This window comes from Miniopterus schreibersii, assembly GCF_964146895.1.
Source record: "Miniopterus schreibersii genome assembly, chromosome: 1".
In the NCBI taxonomy this organism is placed as follows: Eukaryota; Metazoa; Chordata; class Mammalia; order Chiroptera; family Miniopteridae; genus Miniopterus; species Miniopterus schreibersii.
In genome coordinates this window covers 118,666,655-118,684,930 of record NC_138101.1, presented here as the reverse complement: position 1 = coordinate 118,684,930, position 18,276 = coordinate 118,666,655, and positions in this window count along the sequence as shown.

The following is an 18,276-nucleotide window of genomic DNA, read 5'->3' as shown; positions in this document are numbered from 1 at the left end:
TTCATTAGCAGCAAGCAGGGCTCATTTATTCATTCATTAAGCAGAATCTTTAAGCACCTACTATGTGTCTGTCTGTGGTAAGCACTGGGTGTTCAGAGGTGAGCAACACAGCAGAACCCTGCCCTCAATGAGTTGCCAGTCCAACTAGGAAGACAGGTTTTAAACATGTAAACAACAGTGTGAGATGGGAAAGACAAGGGCCTACCTCAGTCTAAAGGTCAGGGCAATGACGTGGGAGGTAACATACAGATGGCGATCACTTGAGTGCACCTAAAAGCCTAAGAGAAGCCAGATGCCTTGGGAGACCATGCTCAGAGTTAAGTCCCCCCAAAACTCTTTTGGCTTGACACCTGGAGCCACAATGATAAAAAAATGGAAAAGCCATATAAAGACACCAAATGGCCATCGGGGCTCCTCTGAGAAATCTCCATCTCTTTCCCCCAAAAGATCCTGAATATTCTTCCCCCTCATTGAATACTTACTCCCCCCCCCAACTAATTGAACCTCAATAAAAGAAGCAAATCCTGAGAAAGGGGAGCTGCTCTGTCTGTGAAGTACCCCTTTCTCTGTCCCCCCCTTTCACTAATAAACTCACTTTCACTTTAAACTTTATGCTGCACAAAGTCAAGAACCCCCATGAGTCTCAGACACTTGGGTCCCTGGACCCTGGACCTCCTGCTTCACAAGGGCATTGGATTTTAGATACGAGGGTTGGGAAGTGTGTTTTTTACAGCTATTCCCATGGCTCCATGTATACTGCACAGCAGGATCCATAGAGGACATTTTTCCTCCTAACCGTTTTTTCTGGGGATGACAAAGTCTCCTGCCTGGCCCATCTTCTGGCACACAGACCTCCAGAGCCTGCACAGTAGGAGGAAGGTGAAGGCAATTTTATGGGAAGAGTTTTCTCAGCTGTGTCGCTCTTGGGAAGGGGGCACTCCACTCCTGAGTGCCACCCTCTGCCCAGTCCTGCACCAGCCTCAGTCCCCTTCTCCAGACAAGGCACATCTCTCTGCAACCAACAGCCACTCTCTGTGCAGCCACAACCACTTGGTCATTTGCCAGACATCCCTTCACTCGCTTTTCCAGACCCTTGCAGGGCTCTTTCCTCCTGAAGCCCCTCGAATGGGAGCGAAGGCTTCGCACAGACACTCAGAGTTGGAGCCCCGTGGAATGCATCTGCAAATGTGGAAAATTTCCCTTTTGCATTCTCCCTAAACATTTGACAAGAATTAAAGTTCCCCCCAGGGGAACCAATTTCACATATTGAAACCAAACTTTTTTCCTTCTTATATTCTCTCTCTCAGTCTCAGATTGAAAAGGAATGATTTCCTCTGAAATAAAGCCACTTGTGCTCAGAGTGCCGCGGTAAACACTGCCTGCCTAGAATGCCCCGGTTTAAATTAGGGTGCTGCAGCGGTTCAGGTTTACTGTTCTGAATGTGTTTTAGGCCTGTCACAACTCATATCCTACCATGGCATGGAGGCCTGGGGAAAGGCAAAGCCTGCTTTCCCTGGAAAAATAATAAAATGTGGAGCTGGTTTCTTTTAAAATGGCTTCTGTTTCACAATTCAAGTTGAGTTTTCTGTCAGGAAATGATTACCCATTAGGCCTTTAAGGTGGAGGAAGGAGGAGGTGAAGCAGAGGGGGCAGGAAGGGAGGAGGAGAAGAGGGATACAGAGAAGGCAGAAGTAAGGGGTGTGCCCTGTCCTCTGCCCTGAGTCAGGCTGGGGTCTTCTGGCCTCAACTTGCTCCTCAGAGTCTGACAGGATAGAACAGTCAAGGCCTGCAGAGCCTCCGCTCAGGACAAAGGAGCAGCTTTCTCTTCTGTCTGTGGTAGGGCCATTTACGCAGCTCTGGGCAGGCCTCCCTTCAGAAAAGACAGAGTCCAGCATAACTAGACAGAATCTACATCTGTAATGAAGCCAGGCAGCCACTGGATGTCAGCAGCCCTTGTCATTTTGGACCACAGGGATGGGCCAATGAAAATCCCAGGCATCCCTAGACAAGTCAGCCTCCAGGAAAACAAAAATGGAAATGGGGAGAGGGGAGCCCAGCCATAAATATGCATGTCTGGGCAGTTTGTGTTTCAAACTGAACATTAACGCACACACACAGGGTATATTGGAACATGTTTGTGAACATCCCCAAAAGGGTGGAGCACTCAAATACGCTTTTGGAATTTTCATTGGAAACACATGCACAATTAACAAAAATGAAAGCATATCTTAAAAACACTGAACTTGCACCTAAGCAATTAGCAAGCTGGTTCATTTTGATTTGCTCTATTATGGGGCCCACATCACCAAATCCTAATGCTGCGGTGGTATTGGAAGTCTAGGAGGTTTCAAGCACACTTAGCCCTATGGAAGGCTTTCCAGATTCATGCTATGGCTTATAGAGTGTGGGGAAGGGGGAGACAGGATGGAGACTGGACTTTTTATATTTAACACCCTGCGATTCTCAAGTTTAGAAAAGGGACTTAAAGAGAAAGTATTCCTTTTATTTTTAAACATTTTAAAATATACATACAGAAAAGTGCATCTCTCAGCTCAATGAATTTTCTCAAACTGAACGCATCTGGGTCATCAGTCTATAGATCACAGAAAAGAACATTAGCAGCACTCTAGAAGCTTCACTCAGCTCCCTTCCAGGCCCTGCTCTCCTCCCCTTATTCATTATATCTTAAATTACATTTTTCTTGTCAGCCACTAAAGAAAATAATTTATCTTGTGCCAGAAGTTTACAACAAAATGAGTTCAAGTCAGGGGCATGCTGTGTACCCCAGAGCCTTCCCCAGGCTGCTCTGACTGTGCCTCCAGCTTCCTTGGGCTTCCTAATACTACCCAGATTCCAGCTATCATCCCTATCATCTCCCAAATATCATCTCCCAGAAATCTCTCAGATCTCTGCCTCCTCAGTTCTAGTGGCTCTTGGAATTTGTAAATTCACTTGTTGTGTTTGTTATCTCAGTCCTCTGAGGCAGCTGTAATAGAATACCATAGACTCCATGGCTTGTAAACAACAGAAATGTACTTTTCACAGTCTTGGAGGCTGGTGTTTCCTCATAGGGTGGAAGGAGTGAAAGGGATCTCTATTATAGAACACTAATCCTATTATGAGGGTTCCATTCATATAATCACCTCCCAAAGGTCCTTCCTTTTAATATCATCACCTTGGTGGTAGGACTTCAACATGAATTTTTGGAGGGCAAAGACATCCAGTCCATACCATACAGATTGAGTCAACCAATACCAGGATCTCTGCTTTCAATGAGCTTATCAATCTATGGGGATGGAGATACAAGTAAATAATGGGATGTGGTCACTGCTAAGGTTAGTCAGCACAAGGGAAGAAAGAGTACCCAAAAGGAAGCACTTAACTTGGTCTTAAAAGGTCAGGGAAAGCTTCCTAGAAGAAGAGGAGCCTGAGCAAGGACCTAGAGGATCAGTCAGAACCATCCAGGTGAAGGGGTTGGTGGTAAGGAGAACAAAATTCAAGGCAGTGAGAACAGCATTTGCAAAAATGGGAAAGGGATGGGAGGTGAGGTAGGAGAGATGAGCAGGGATCAGCTCATGAAGGCCCTCTGTGCTCTGGTTGACCCTATGTCCCAGTTTACCCTGTAATAATATCTATTTATACCTGCTGTCCCAGCATAACCCTCACCCTCACCCCTCCTTCACTCTCAACAGTGATTGATTTGGGCAAGTAAAAATGGTATGATCACCCCATTCAAGCCATGCCAAAGAATTTGATCTCAATCCTGATGGCCCAAGGAGCCAGTGAAGACCTTTGAGAAAGAGAGCAACGTCGTATTTGCATTTCAGAAATATTACTTTGGCTGTAGTAGAAGAATGTTTTGAAGAAAAGAATACTGGAGGTAAGAGATGTCTTAGGAGATTTTTGCATTAATCCAAAAGGTAGAGATGATGGTGGCCAAGGTTAAGAGATTGATAGTGATGATGGATGAATTTAAGACATATGAAAAATATTGAGAGGAAAGAATCACAAGGACATGATGATTTTATTTACTCTATGTTCATTAGTCATGTATGTGCTGGGCTCTGCTGGCAACCTGGTGTGTGGGTTCCAGGATCACAAAACCCTTGGAAGAGCTGGAAGAAGAGGAAAATGAGAGCAGGCCCTGCCTGGAGTCTCCTCTCTCTGGAATGCAGGGCCAAGGAGCGGTGGCCTGGCTTAAGGCCAAGGTCAGGGCTGGGAGGGGTGGTGCTGGTTTGGGGTGGCTCGGACAGCTTGCTAGCAATGGGGTTCTCTACACAGACTCTATACTTCCACTGGGAGGCAGGTTGACATCGTGTAGGGTTGAAGAATGTTACAGGCTTGTGAATTACATTTTAAAAAATATTTTATCAACACCTCTAAAGTAGAACAAACCCCAGTCCATGCCACATGTGTTTTCCATGTGTGTTGCAACTGTAGAAAGTAACCAAACAACTCTTTATTGAACTTGTCAGAATATAATAAAAAATTCTGCTAATTACTTCACCATGAAGCTTACTGAGCCCTCTCCCTTAATCATTAGAAACAGGTCCTATTAGTGAGCACCATGGCTCAATAACACCACTTTATTGTGTTTCTTGGACAACTGCAAAAGCTTATCTTTCACTACAAGGTTTTCTCAGTTTTGGAACTTTCCTCCCCACAGTAGTCATCATTATTAACTACATCAAGAGTGTAGTGCTAGGAAAAGTACCATGCAAAGAAATTCCTGAAATGGGGACGGATGTTCATTGCGGAGTAGTGGTTTTTGCCAGCAAATAGATTGATTTTTCTAGGCTACTAACTTCATTACCTGAGCGAGCAGCAAACATAAAAATCTGCCAGTGTGTGCAGGCTATTTAGCACATTTGTTTTATCTTCGAGGGGCCAATAATAATGCTGATAGAACAAAGTTAAAGGAGATTTGAGCCCAGGAAGAGACAAATAAGAGGTTTATAATATTTACAAAGAAAAACATTATTTCTCTAATCTTTCTTATCTCTCATTTTAGCTCCCTTTAAGCATTTGCACAGTCTGGGAGGAAAAATAAAAGAAAAAGGGAAAGTAGTGAAAAGAAATAGTAAGTTCATAATTATTTATGCAGATGAGAGAGCCATGTAAATGTTTATATTTGGCTTTTAAATGAAGTATGGTAAGCTCCTTTACTATTCAGAAATCCAAATTTATAAAACAGATTTTTTTTTGTTATTATTGTTAGTGGGATGAGGAGGTGGAAATGGGTTGGGATAGGAGTTTATTCGCGTTGAATAAAAACTACTTTACAAAATGATTCGCTGAAGGCTTCCTTTAACGGCTCTGCTGGTGCATTAATTTACAAAGAAAAACCTCTTTTAAACTGAATTTTAGAATTATGCAAATTTTGTGTTATGCAATAGGAATGTAATAGGCCTTTTAAAATTAACGGACTGGGGTGAGTATTAAAATAAATGTGCATTCCTTGAATAAAGTAGGCAAGTATCAGGATGGTACTCTAGTGTGTAATGGGAGAGTCACTGTGGAGGGAGAAAGTTGAAGAAGTAAATTAGGTAGGATTAGGGGAAAGAACATAGACTTATATTTAAAAACTGGACAAGAAATAATTTAAGTAATCAGTTTTAATACAAGACCTTGCTTCTGTAAAAGTAAATGACTAGATATCTAGTTCATGATGCAAATGACTTCCCCTGCATTTAAGCCTGTAGGTAATTTTCCCTCCCTTCCAAATTCCTGTTGAAATAATCAAATAAATACATAACAGAGAAATCTGCATCAGTATTTACCCTATTTCTTTGAAAGCAGGCCCATTTGCCAATTTGGATGTTCTTTTTAAAACTGACTATATGCTATTTACAAGAGGTACACTTTAATAAAATGCTGTTTGTAGGAGTCACAGGAACATGGAAAAATAGGAAGGAAAAAATATGCCATACAAACAAGAACCAAAAGGTAGCTGATATAGCTATATTAATAGCAAGCAATAGAATTTATGCAAAAACGTTGAGACAGAGGAATTCCCATAATGATAAAAGAGCTAAGACATCATGGAGACATAATAATTTTAAATTTGTGTATACTTAATAGTTATAAAAGATATAAAGCAAAAGTTGATAGAACTAAAAGTAGAAATTGAAATCCACAATTATATTTGGAGATTTAAAAAAACCATTCTCATAACTGATCATAATTGATAGTAATATGTAGAGAAAATAATCAAAAGAAACATAGAAGATCTGAACTTAATTGACAGGTATAGAACATCACACCCAACAACTGCGGAACACACACTCTTTTCAAGTTTATAGAGAACATTTACCCAAATAGATTACATGCTGGATCATAGAGTAAGTCTCACAAGATTTCAGAGGACTAAGAATATGTAGAAAATGTCCGTAGACCACAGTAGAATTAAACTTGAAATCAGTAACAGAAAGATAAGTAGAAAATCTCCAACTTTAATAACACATGTATAAAAAAAGAAATCACAGTAGTAGTCATGAGATATTTTGAACTCAACAGTAGTAAAAATTTGGCATATCAAAACTTGCGAATGCCATTTCTGACCAAAGAGAAATTTATAGTTTTAAATGAATATATTAGAAAAAGAAAAGTTGAAAATAAATTAAGTATCCTCAGAAAATTAGAAAGTAAAAAGCAAATTAAACCCTAAGTATATGAAACAAAAATAAAGCTCAAGCAGAAGCTGATGACATAGAAAACAAAGATACAATTGAAATGAAATGAACAATTTGAAAGTACAAACCACTTAAGAAAACTACTTAGCAATATTTACTAAAGCTAAACATATGTATATCCTATGATCCAGCAATTCCACTCCTGGGATACAAGAAAAATGAGATTTTATGTTCTCCAAAATAACATATATATAAGACATGGACTAGACATGTATAAGAATGTGAATAGTAACATTATTCATAATAGCCCCAAGTGGAAACAACCCAAATGTCCTTCAATTAAATAAAGGATAAATTATGATATGTTCTTACCACAATACCATACAGCAGTGAAAAGAGCGACTTCTGCTACATGCAGCAGCATGATGACCCTCACAGGTTAATGTTGAACAAAATAAATGATATAGAATGAAAAGAATAAATGTCACGTGATTCCAGTTAAATGAAATTCAAAATTAAGCAAAACTTATGCGTGGTAATAGACATTAGAATGACTTGGAGGGTACTGACAAGGAGGGTGTGGGAGACATGAGGAGGCACTGCCTAGATTCCCCCTTCAAGGAAGAGTTTTGAAGCTGCTCAGCTGCTGTGCGTGCTGTCAGTGAACAGCTTGGGCTCAGTTGCTTCAGGGATTGCCTCAGCTCCAGAGAGCTGCCTCTCCAAGGTCATGCTCTTCCTAAGGCAGTCCACATGCAATCACTGATAAAGGCAAAGGACTGTCCATTTTGGCCCAATTCGGGACCATTCTAATGGGTTCTTTCAGCTCTAGAATTTCCTGGGGTTGTGGCTGAGGCTGGGGGCCCTTCATCGCACCATAACATCTTCTTCTACCAATTCTGCTTCCTTCCCTCCTTCCTATAGGTATTGATCCTGAGGGTCCTTAATAAATATCCTAAACACTAAACTCTGTATTAGAGAACCCAAACTGCAACATGGGGGCAGAAGGGAGCCTGCTGGCTTGATGAAAATGGTCTATAATTTGATTTGGAAGTTGAATACACAAGTGTATGCATATGTAAATACTCATTTAATTGTACATTTAAGATTTGTGCACTTTACTATATATAAATCATACCACAAAAAAAGAAAAGACAAATTGAGTTTAAAATACAATTATTTGCTGTTTTCAAAAAACATACCTCAAAATAATAATAAAAGTTTTAAAAATAAGTAATAAAACATGGTGTTTTGAACACATGAGTTTATCCCCACTCTCTCCAGAAACCCCACTAAAATGACTGTAAAAATATTCAAAGTGTATAAATCCACAAAGACAAGAAAAGAAGGATAGAAAACAATAAATAAAAAACATCATTTTGGAAGCAGGAAAATGGTGACTGACTTAACAAAGTAGAAAGAAAGTTGAGACCTAAGCCTACAGGTGGAGAAACCAACAGGAAATAAGGTAGTATCCACACATGGCCCAGAAAAACTCAGGGAGACAGAATATAGGTTGTGGCTAAGATCAGGAAGGTTGGTTAAAAGTCCTTATATTGAGTAGTTAGACTCCTGGATCCCTTTCCTGACCCCACACTGTCACATCACTGTGTCTCCCCATTTTCAGCAAAATATTGGTGTTTTTATCTTTTGAGAGGGCAATCCTAGCATGTTCTGAATTGGGGCATACCCAGCATAGCAGAAAAGTGAGAGGGAGGTGCGTATTGAAAACAGAGGATCGAATGAAACAAGACGTCCTCAAAGATGATACCTCTGGCCCTCTTTCTTCACTTGGGTCCCAGAAAACTAACAGCCAGCATGAACTCTCTGGCAGAAGATTAATTGGTTCCTTTTTGAGGAAACCACCCAGCCCAAATGAAAAGACTGCTTTCATCCTTTATTGCAAGAGCCCTATATTCTTGAAAGTCAAGCAACTGGCTTTTAACAGGAGTGGCTTCAGTCAGCTGAAGAGTCTAGGATATTGGTTCTAAGCGTTCTGCACATCACCAATTTGCCAGCTTGTCATTGAGGATCCACCTACTCTGGGATTCCTACTGCATTTGAGGGAGGGTTCAAGACAATTTGATTTGAATGTTAAAAAATGTACAAAGTCAGTATCTGGATTATACCTATATGAAGAAAACAAAAAAAATTTAAAGAGGAATATTTTTTAAAATAAATAAAATTGCAATGATGTTAAGTGCACTCTAATTTAATAAATAAATCTTAATAGAAGTTTTTAACAAAATATGTCAAATGATTCTAAATTTCATCCAGAATAATAAATATAAATGATAATATTTATCTTAAATATAAATGATAATATTAAAGGGCAAAGAAAGTGGACTTATTATATAAGATATTAAAATTACTCAGAAATTTACAGGAATTAAAAGTGTCAGAGTCTGCTGCCAGAATGTACAGCTCAATATAACAGAGTAGAATTAAATCTGAAGCCTCCACCAATGAGACATGGCATTTTACATCAGTATGGAAGGAGTCGATTGTCCAATGAGTGGTGTTGATAATCACTAGACAAAAAGAAAGAAAATGATTTTCTTTCTTTTTCAATAGTTTATTAAAGGAGAATTCAAGAGAGCTGGGTAACCCGTGTCAAATTTGGTAACCTTGACTGCTCCCAGTGCCCTCAACCAGTAAATAAAACATTGTCAAATTAGCTGTCCACTAAGATCCTTCTCAGCTCTGATGTTCTTAGTCAATCTAAACTTAGTCTAAAGATGGTTGCTGCTTTTGTGTGTCTTTTTCAAAGCTCAATTGAGCAGTGGCATTTGGTAAATCAAAATAGAGAGACAAAAGTAAAAATAAACTTGTCTGGCTTTCTCTCTTGAAAGAAGATGACTGAGATGGGCCCATTCTAGCCTCCAGGGCCCCTGGGACTTGTGGAGCTTTTTGACATGCACTGTTTGTTTTCAATGGGAAATTACTCAAAATGTAATAAGGAAATATTTTGCTGAGTAAATAGATTCGTTTACATCTTGTGGCATGGATGGTTAAAAAGAATCCTGGCCTTTTAGCTCACTTGGCTGAAATCCCTAGTCAAAGAGAGGGATTTCTCTTTTCACTACTACTTCTGTCTTTCCAAGGGGTTCTTCCTCCTCCTCCTTTTGAAATCAGATATTTTAAGACACTTGAAGTCCAGGGAGGGAAAAGAGACTTTATTCTACTGTGATGGGGAAAAAAATTATTAATGTTTGTGGTCACAGCCTTTCCAGGACCCCCTCTGCCTCTCTCATCAAGAGAATTCTAGCTTTGTCAGCTCAGAGCCTGGGTATGTGATACAGAATGGAGGCAGTGGCAGAGACAGACACACACTGGATGAGTGAGGACATGGTGTTTACATTGGAAAGGACAAGCTTATTCATGAGAAAGAAAACTGGAGATGAAAGGGAAGCTAGACAGAGGGAGAATGGAGAGTAGCAGGACTTGGACCATGGAGGAGATTCAGATTTGGAGTTGAGAGGGAGGGAGAAAGAGGTCTCTGGGGTCAGTTGCGATTTCTGTGGTGAATATGGAGAGTGGAGGAGACTCAGAGAAAGGACACCGGATGATTGGCTTTGCACTGAAAGTGTAGTTCTCTCCATGTTTCTTGGCAATTTTTCCCTGAGTAAAAGTTGGAACTGACTTTACTTGTTTTCCAGCAGTGTTGTTCTTTGAATGAAAACGTATGTGCTGAAGCTAGGCCAAGTGGGCTCCAGTTAAATTTGAGTTACGCCTCAAAAGCCAAAGGGTGCATCGCTCTTGGCCCCTTTCTCTCTCCCCTCGCCTTGCCCTATTTTTTTGCCCCACATAAGCGTTCTGCTCCTTGTTCACCAGCCTTCCCTTGGCATCAGGCTGCCCCATAACTGATTCCTCTAATCCCAATACAGGTAAAAATGCATTTAAAAAATGTTAGTGTCAAATACCGGCAGTGTCCCCTCACCTGTGTTCTCATTTTCAGTCTATGAAGAGAGTTTGAGCTTAGAAGTGATTATTCCTTTCAAAGTGATTGCAGGCTGTTCCTTACCGACTGGGTACCTACAGACAGAAGGATCTTATCCTGAATAACAAAGCCCGAGGCTGCAGTGGGAATGTCTGGTGTTGGGTCCTCGCTTCTTCACTACCCTTCCCCGGCCTTCAAATGCACAAGCACTCTTTCAGCGGCCATCACCGAGTCCTGCATATTACACTCACTCATTTATTCAACCAGTAGTCACTGAGCTCCTGTGTGCCAGGCACCGCTCGAGTGCTGAGGACATAGAAGCAAAAGGTATAGCAACGCAGACCAAAGAATTTCTGCTTTCATCGTGTTCGTAGTATAGTGGAGATCGTCTGTATTTCTATGTTATCTATAATATATATACTAATTATAGTATACTATATGTATACTAGTATGTATAGGTATTATATATTATATACTGTATTATAGGATAGTATTAGAGATATATAGTAAGTATAGAGATATAGTATTATGTACTATATACTATATTATAGTATAGTATTAGTGTGTGTGTGTGTGTATAAAATGAGTAGAATAGGTACTAGTGAATGCTGAGACTTAAAACTGAAGCAGGGCTAGGAGTAGGAAATATCAAGATGAGCTGAGGTAGTTGAAATTTTAGATGGGTGGCCAGGGGAGTTTTCACTGAGAAGGCGATATTTGAGTAAAGACCTGAATGAAGGCCTTGAGAAGGGGAGCATTTCAATAGAGGGAACCAACAGGGGAAGCTGTGAGGCAGGTAGGTGCCTGCCAGAGTGGTTGGAGCAGACTGAGTGAGGGGGAGAGTTTTACGAGACAATTTCAGAGAGGCTGTGGGGGACGGGAAGATCATGGAGGGCCTTATAGGACATGGCAGGACTCAAGCTTTTGCTTTATGTGAGATGGGAAGCCAGTGGAAATATTATGAGAAGAGAAGGGACATGATGTGACTTAAATTCTTTTTTTTTTTTTTTTTAATATATCTTTATTGATTTCAGAGAAAGGAAAGGAGAGGGAGAAAGAGAGAGAGACAAGCATCAATGATGAGAGAGTCATTGATAGAACCCGCAACCTGGGCATGTGCCCTGACCTGGAATCGAACCCCGATCGCCTGGATCCCAGGTTGACGCTCAACCACTGAGCCACGCCCGGCCGGGAGTGACTTAAATTCTAACAGGGTCATTTTGGCTCTTATTTTGAGAATAGCCTAAAGACAAGGGAATAAACAAGGGATCAGCTTTGAAGCTTTGTAGTAATCTAGATGAGACAGGATGGAGCTTTGGGTCAGGGTGGTAGCAGTGGATATGGTGAGAAACTGGATTCTGACTTATTTTTAAGGCAAAGCTGATGTGATTTGCTGACCGTTTAGATACAGGATGTATCCTTGAGGTATTTTCCTTTCAGCCTTAGTTTGTTGAGTGTTTTTATCATTAAAGGTTTGAATTTTTTCAAAATTTTTTCCTGCATCAGTGGAGATAATCATGTGGATTTTGTCCATCAGGTCATTCTGTTAATGTGGTGACTACATTGATTTTTGTATGTTTAACCAGCCTTTTATCCCAGGAATAAATCCCACTTGGTCATGGTGTATAATCCATTTAATATGTTGCTAGATTTGGCTTGCCAGTATATTTTTGAATCAATATATTTCTGAATCAATATTCATTGGAGATATAAGTCTGTGGGCTTTTTTTTTTTCTTCTTTCTTGTAGTGTCTTTGTCCGGCTTTGCTATCAGAGAATACTGGCCTTACAGAATGAGTTAGGAAGGGTTCCTTCTGCTTCAATTATTAGAAGCATTTGAAAAGGACTGGTGCTAGGTCTTCTTTAAGTGTTTGGAATAATTCACTAGTAAAGACATCTGGTGCATGGATTTTCTTTGTTGAGAGTGTTTGATTACTGATTCTATTTCCATATTAGTTATAGATCTATTCAGATTTTCTATTTCTCATGAATTAATCTTGGTAGGTTTCTAAGAATTTGTCCATTTCATCTAGGTTATACAATTTTTGGCAGACACTTATTTGTAGTAGTCTGTTATAATCCTTTTTATTTTTGTTGAATCAATAATAATGTCCTTGCTTTTATTTTTTATTTTAGCAATTTGAGCCTTATTTCTCTTCTTCTTAGTTGTCTAGTTAAGGTTTTTGTCAATTTTGTTAAACTTTTCAAAGAAACAATTTTTGGTTATGTTGATTTTTTCTACTGTTTTTCTAGTTTCTATTTTATTCATCTCTGCTCTGACTTTTATCATTTTTTTTCTTCTACTAGCTTTAGGTTTAGTTTGTTCTTTTCTAGTTGCTTAAGGTATAAAGTTAAGTTGTTGATTTGAGATCTTTCTTCTTTTTTAATGTAAGTGATTAGAGCTATATATTTCTCTCTTAACACTGCTTTTGCTATCTCCAATAAGTTTTGTAATATTGTACTTTTGTTTTCTTTTATCTCTAAATATGTTCTAATTTCCATGGTGATTTCTTTTTTTACCATTGGTTGTTTAAGAGTGTGTTAATTTCACATATTTGTAAATTTTCTAGTTTTTCTTCTGTTATTGATTTCTAACCTCATCTCATTGTGATCAGAGAAGATAATTTGTATAATATCATCTTTTAAAATCTATTGAAACTTTAAAATCTATTGAGACTAACAGATAGTCTATCCTGAAAAACGTTCCATGTGCACTTGAAAGAATGTACATTCTGTTGTTGTTGGGTGAATGATTCTGTATATGTCTGTTAGGTTACTATGTTAAGTCCTCTATTTCATTACCTATCTTCTGTCTGATTGTTCTATACATTTTTGATAGTGGAATATTGAAATCTCTATTACTGTGAACTATTTCTCCCTTCACTATATTTTGCTTCATATATTTTGAGGATCTATGATTAAGTGCATAAATGTTTATAATTGCTATGTCTTCTTGGTTTTTGTTGTTGTTTTTTTAATATTTTTTTATTGATTTTAGAGAGTGGAAGGGAGAGGGAGAGAGAGATAGAAACATTAATGATGAGAGAGTCATTGATCGACTGCCTCCTGCACGCCCCCTGCTGGAGATCAAGCCCACAGCCCCAGCATGTGCTCTGACCTGGAATTGAACCTCCATCTCCTGGTTCATAGGTTGATGCTCAACCACTGAGCCACACCGATCAGCCTGTCTTCTTGTTTTATTGAGGCTTATTAATATATAATTTCCTTCTTTATCTTTTGTAACCTTTCTTAATATAAATTCTATTTTGTCTGATATTGGTATGGCACCCCAGCTCTCTTTTAGTTACTATTTGCATGGGATATCTTTTTCCATCACTCACATCATGAATGTCAGTTGATATTTCTGTTTATTTTGATTAAGAAGAAAATAAAGCAACATAGGAGTATGCCAGAACTTCACTTGTTTGGTAATAATGTGAGAGATTTTTTGTTGTTGAATTGGATACTAGTTTTTGAATTCTGGAGACTATTTTCTCAATTGTTTTTGCTATTTATAATATAACACTAGAGGACACAACATTCTTAATTTTAACATTTAAGAATATGCATTCTTAAGTTTCCTTCCCATTTTCTTAAATCTAGACCAGATCAGAAAACTACTTCTGTAAAAAACCACACAGTAACTATTTTGGCTTTGCAGGCCATACTATCTCTGTTGCAATGACTCAATTTTGCTGTTATAGCACAAAGTTGTGGTAAACAATACACACACTGGGCTACGTCCTAATAAAACTTTATTTAGGGATGCTAAAATTTGAATTCATGTAATTTTCATATGATATGAAATATTATTCTTCTCAGGAAATGTTTGAACTAAATGTCTTGACTACTCTTCTAATTGCACACCCTGCCCCAGCTCCTCACGTTCTTCCATACCCCTCCCCCAATACGTAGTACTTCATACCGCTTAGCACAAGACGAAATTATTCTGTTCACTTATGTTTTCTTATTTACTCTCTTTCTTTTCACATTAGAATGTGAGCCAGAGAGCTCGTATAATTTAACTTCTTATCTTCAGCACCTATAACAGCACCTGGAATCTGCTAATTGCTCATAATTATTTTTTAAAGTAATAATGGAATTTCAATAGTAAATCCATATTCACCTTACAATTACTTTCATTCTAGTATGTGTTTTATGAAACAGAGCCAAGGACTATTTCAGATTACAAATGATGTGGAGAATTCTCACTCCATTTTGCTCCTCAGAAAGCTGCAAAGAGCCACGCCAGGGCAAGCTCCCGGCTGCAGGAGGTCCTATGGCTCCTCACAGAACGAGAGCAGTGTTTCAGGCAGGATGGCTGTATAAGGCACCCCTCTGTTGGAAGTTGGTTAAAAAATATTTGTGAGAAATGTTTTCCTTAGTGTTCACAGCTTAATGGAAAGTTGTTATTTTAAAGGTGCTATACAAGGCCAGTCATGTTCCTCAAATGGGTTCTCTATGAAACAGCTCTAAATTAGTTTCAGGCTCCCTGGGGACTTTTTTGATAGAGACCAAATTTCACAGTTCCCGACTTGGCCGTGTTTCCTCAGGGGGACAGTCCTGTTCATCCTGCTGGGTAACTGCGAGGCAGAGGTTCCTAAGAAACTGGCCATTTCCGCGGAGGACTCCTGCTGACCAGGCTAACGCTTCTGCTGCCCCTCAATGTGTTTTAAATCTGTCTTGTGACTCTACCTGGACCTGCTGACCTGTAAAACTTTGCATAGATATCACTACAAGACATGCTATAATAAATATTGTCATCTTTAAAACTAACCTGTGTCCCTGTCACAGTCTTGGAAACATCTGGAGTCATTTCTAAATAGAGCATTTTCAGAATTCTTTGCCACTTGTGTCATACAGCATAGACTTATGTAATATTGCTAGTTGGAACATCTCTAGTATCTAGAGCCATAGCAGTTTTACAATTTTTGGGTAGCAACTGCACTCCTAATTTATATAGTTTAAGCAGATATCCCACAAGTGTCTCAAAATCATCAAATTAAAAAAAAAAAAGAAATCAAATCTTTCCTCCAAATCCCATCATCATGGTTTTCATTAGTGTTCACTACCTCAGCCCTTTCATTCAGGTCACCCAAACCAGAAAGGCTTCAGTATTGCCCTAGTTATTTCTCTTCCTGACACCCCATACCCAATCAGCCACCAGCTGCTAAAGTTTCTCCTGAACCATCCATTTCTCTTCATCCCCTCTGCCACCCCCGTTTGGGATGCCTTTATCTCTAACCTTGACTCCCTAACTGGTCTCCCAGTCTCTGGACTGGGTTCCCGCTAAGCCATTCTACCTACTGTAGTGAGAGGGTTTTCTTGCTAAAACACACACGTGATGCTGCACACATATTCATGGGTGCCCATTACCCCCAGCATAATGTTTGAACATGTCAGCATGTAAGGCCCTCTACCATCCGGTGCCACACTTCTCAGGTCTCTCAAAATGGCCCCATCCCTGCTCTTCAACTCTCCCCACTTTACCCCCCTTGCAGGCCCATGGTTACCCTGACTTTCTTCCACTTTCAGACCTCTGACTATGCTCATCTCTCTACCTTAGAGGCCTCCCTTCCCCTGTGCCTCCCATGCCCATCCAACAGCAGCCTGACCCACTTCCACTTTTTCCCTCTGATCTTCCCTCAGAGGTGCCCACATAGACAGCCTTCCTCAAGCACCACTACCCCCAAGCTAGGCAGGGTGCCTCTCCTACCTGCATCCTTTGCAAGCTCTGCCCTTCCCTGTCTGGCCCTTCCTCCTCCTCATTATTTGCCTGTCTTCCTAGTGGAGCAGGGTCTGTGTCTTGTTCGGTTTCTGTCCTCAGATTACGGACACTGGTTGTGGTGGCCTTGCAGGAAGTACATAGAGAGGATCTGAAACTCTATGAATACCTTCTGAGTCCACAGACAAGGAGAGATGGCCAGACTTGCAGTCCTTTTGGCCAGTATAAGGGAGGCTCGGCCCACAGCCCCAGACACAGGCAGCCAAAGTCAGAGCGTGGGAACTTGGACAACAGTGCTGGGGAAGGAGGTCTCTGCACAAGGGCTAAGGGTCTTCTGTCAACATTCTATCTTTAGGAGCTGGGTCAAGGTTGAGTGTGTGGCTTCGGGAACCATGCCAAGCTATGGTCAGTGGTGGGCATTATAAAGTTTCTCAGGCACCAGCATCAGGCAGAAGGCCAAGCAAAAAGAGTCTGGCTGGGCTTAATGGCCGTGAGGTGGCCACACCATGCAGGAGCCAGTGCTGCTATGAGGGGAGGCTGCTCTGGGAGAGGCAGAGCTGTGCCCTTATGAAGTGGCTGCAGACTCAGGAGGAGGCTGAGACACCGGGGAGCTGGAGCCTGGCTGTGCGGCGTCGCCAAAAGCAGACAGGAGTTCCACTGCCAGGAGAGCCCCCAATCCTTTCCTGTTCCCCTAGTTAGTGGATTGTGCCAGTTTAGGATGTAAGTGGCCTTCCGCGAGGATTCCTTTTGGCACAAATATGAAGCCTATATAGATTCTTCATTGTTCAAAAAAGTATAGAAAGGAAACAAAAGCAGCCAACAGCGTGAGATCGGCTTTTTTTCTGCTTGCTCTCAGATCCTCGCATAATAATACTGCTCTCTGTAGCAAAGGCTTTTTTGCTTTCTGGAGGCTCAGAGAGACTGGAGCTTGGGAGGAGGGGAGAAGTCAGGGTGTTCTCTCTACTTCAGAAGGCCCTTCGGCATGGCCGAATCTCCCCTGTGGCTCCAGCTCTCGCCAGATAGGATAGCCTCTCCCCCTGGAGGTCCCAGCCTCTACCGCCCCAACCCCAAGCAGGCCGCTGCGGTGGCCTGGCTCCTGTGCTCCACCACTACCTCTGCTGTCATCGCTCCAGTCTTGGGTGCTGCCTCACATCCTTGTTTGACCTCACATCTCCTCCGTCTCCTCTGTAGCCAATTCTCTGTGTATAACTTCCCTCTAAAATATCCAGAGTGTTTTCCTAACTGAACTATGGTACATGCAGGCTTAGGAAGAAATTCTCTAAGATAAGAAGGAAAACATAATATTCAAAAGGCAGAGGGAACATAATTTTATAAAAGATTTATTGCCGAAAAGGAAATACATTTTAGTAGCATTTGCTATGAACTCAATAAAATTTAAGAAAACATGGACTCTATGAAATAGATTTAAATTAGTCATCAAGCTAAGATTTCCTTAAAAAGCTAAGGAGGCAAAGGAAGGAATGCTATGAAATATAAGATAAAATAAAATATTTGAATTGCCACCTTGACTAATGCCAGGTTAGTGATATGAAAGACAAGCTTAAGAAATTTCCCAAAATGAAGAGAAAAGGAGAAAATATTCTGAAAAGCAGATAGTTGGGGAGGCCAACTTTGTAAACTTGGTAAAGAGTTCTATACTTTGATTAATATAAGATGAACAAATTTATTATAAAGCTTAGGGAACTTTGGTAAATTTTTTAAAGTTGGATTTTCAACAAAATATAAACGTGTGTCATAGTTTGTATCATTCAAACTATGGGGAACCACAGGCAAGTCCAGAGAACAAAAGACAAGAGATTTTTTATAGAGGAAAAGCAGAAGTTGGACAAGGCTGCTTTGTTTTTTTGTTTTTGTTTTTTCACTTTAAATAAATTTTTATTTTTTAATTACAGTTAATAAAATATTATATTAGTTTCAGATCATATAACTTACTCACTGATCTCCCCAATAAATCTAATACCC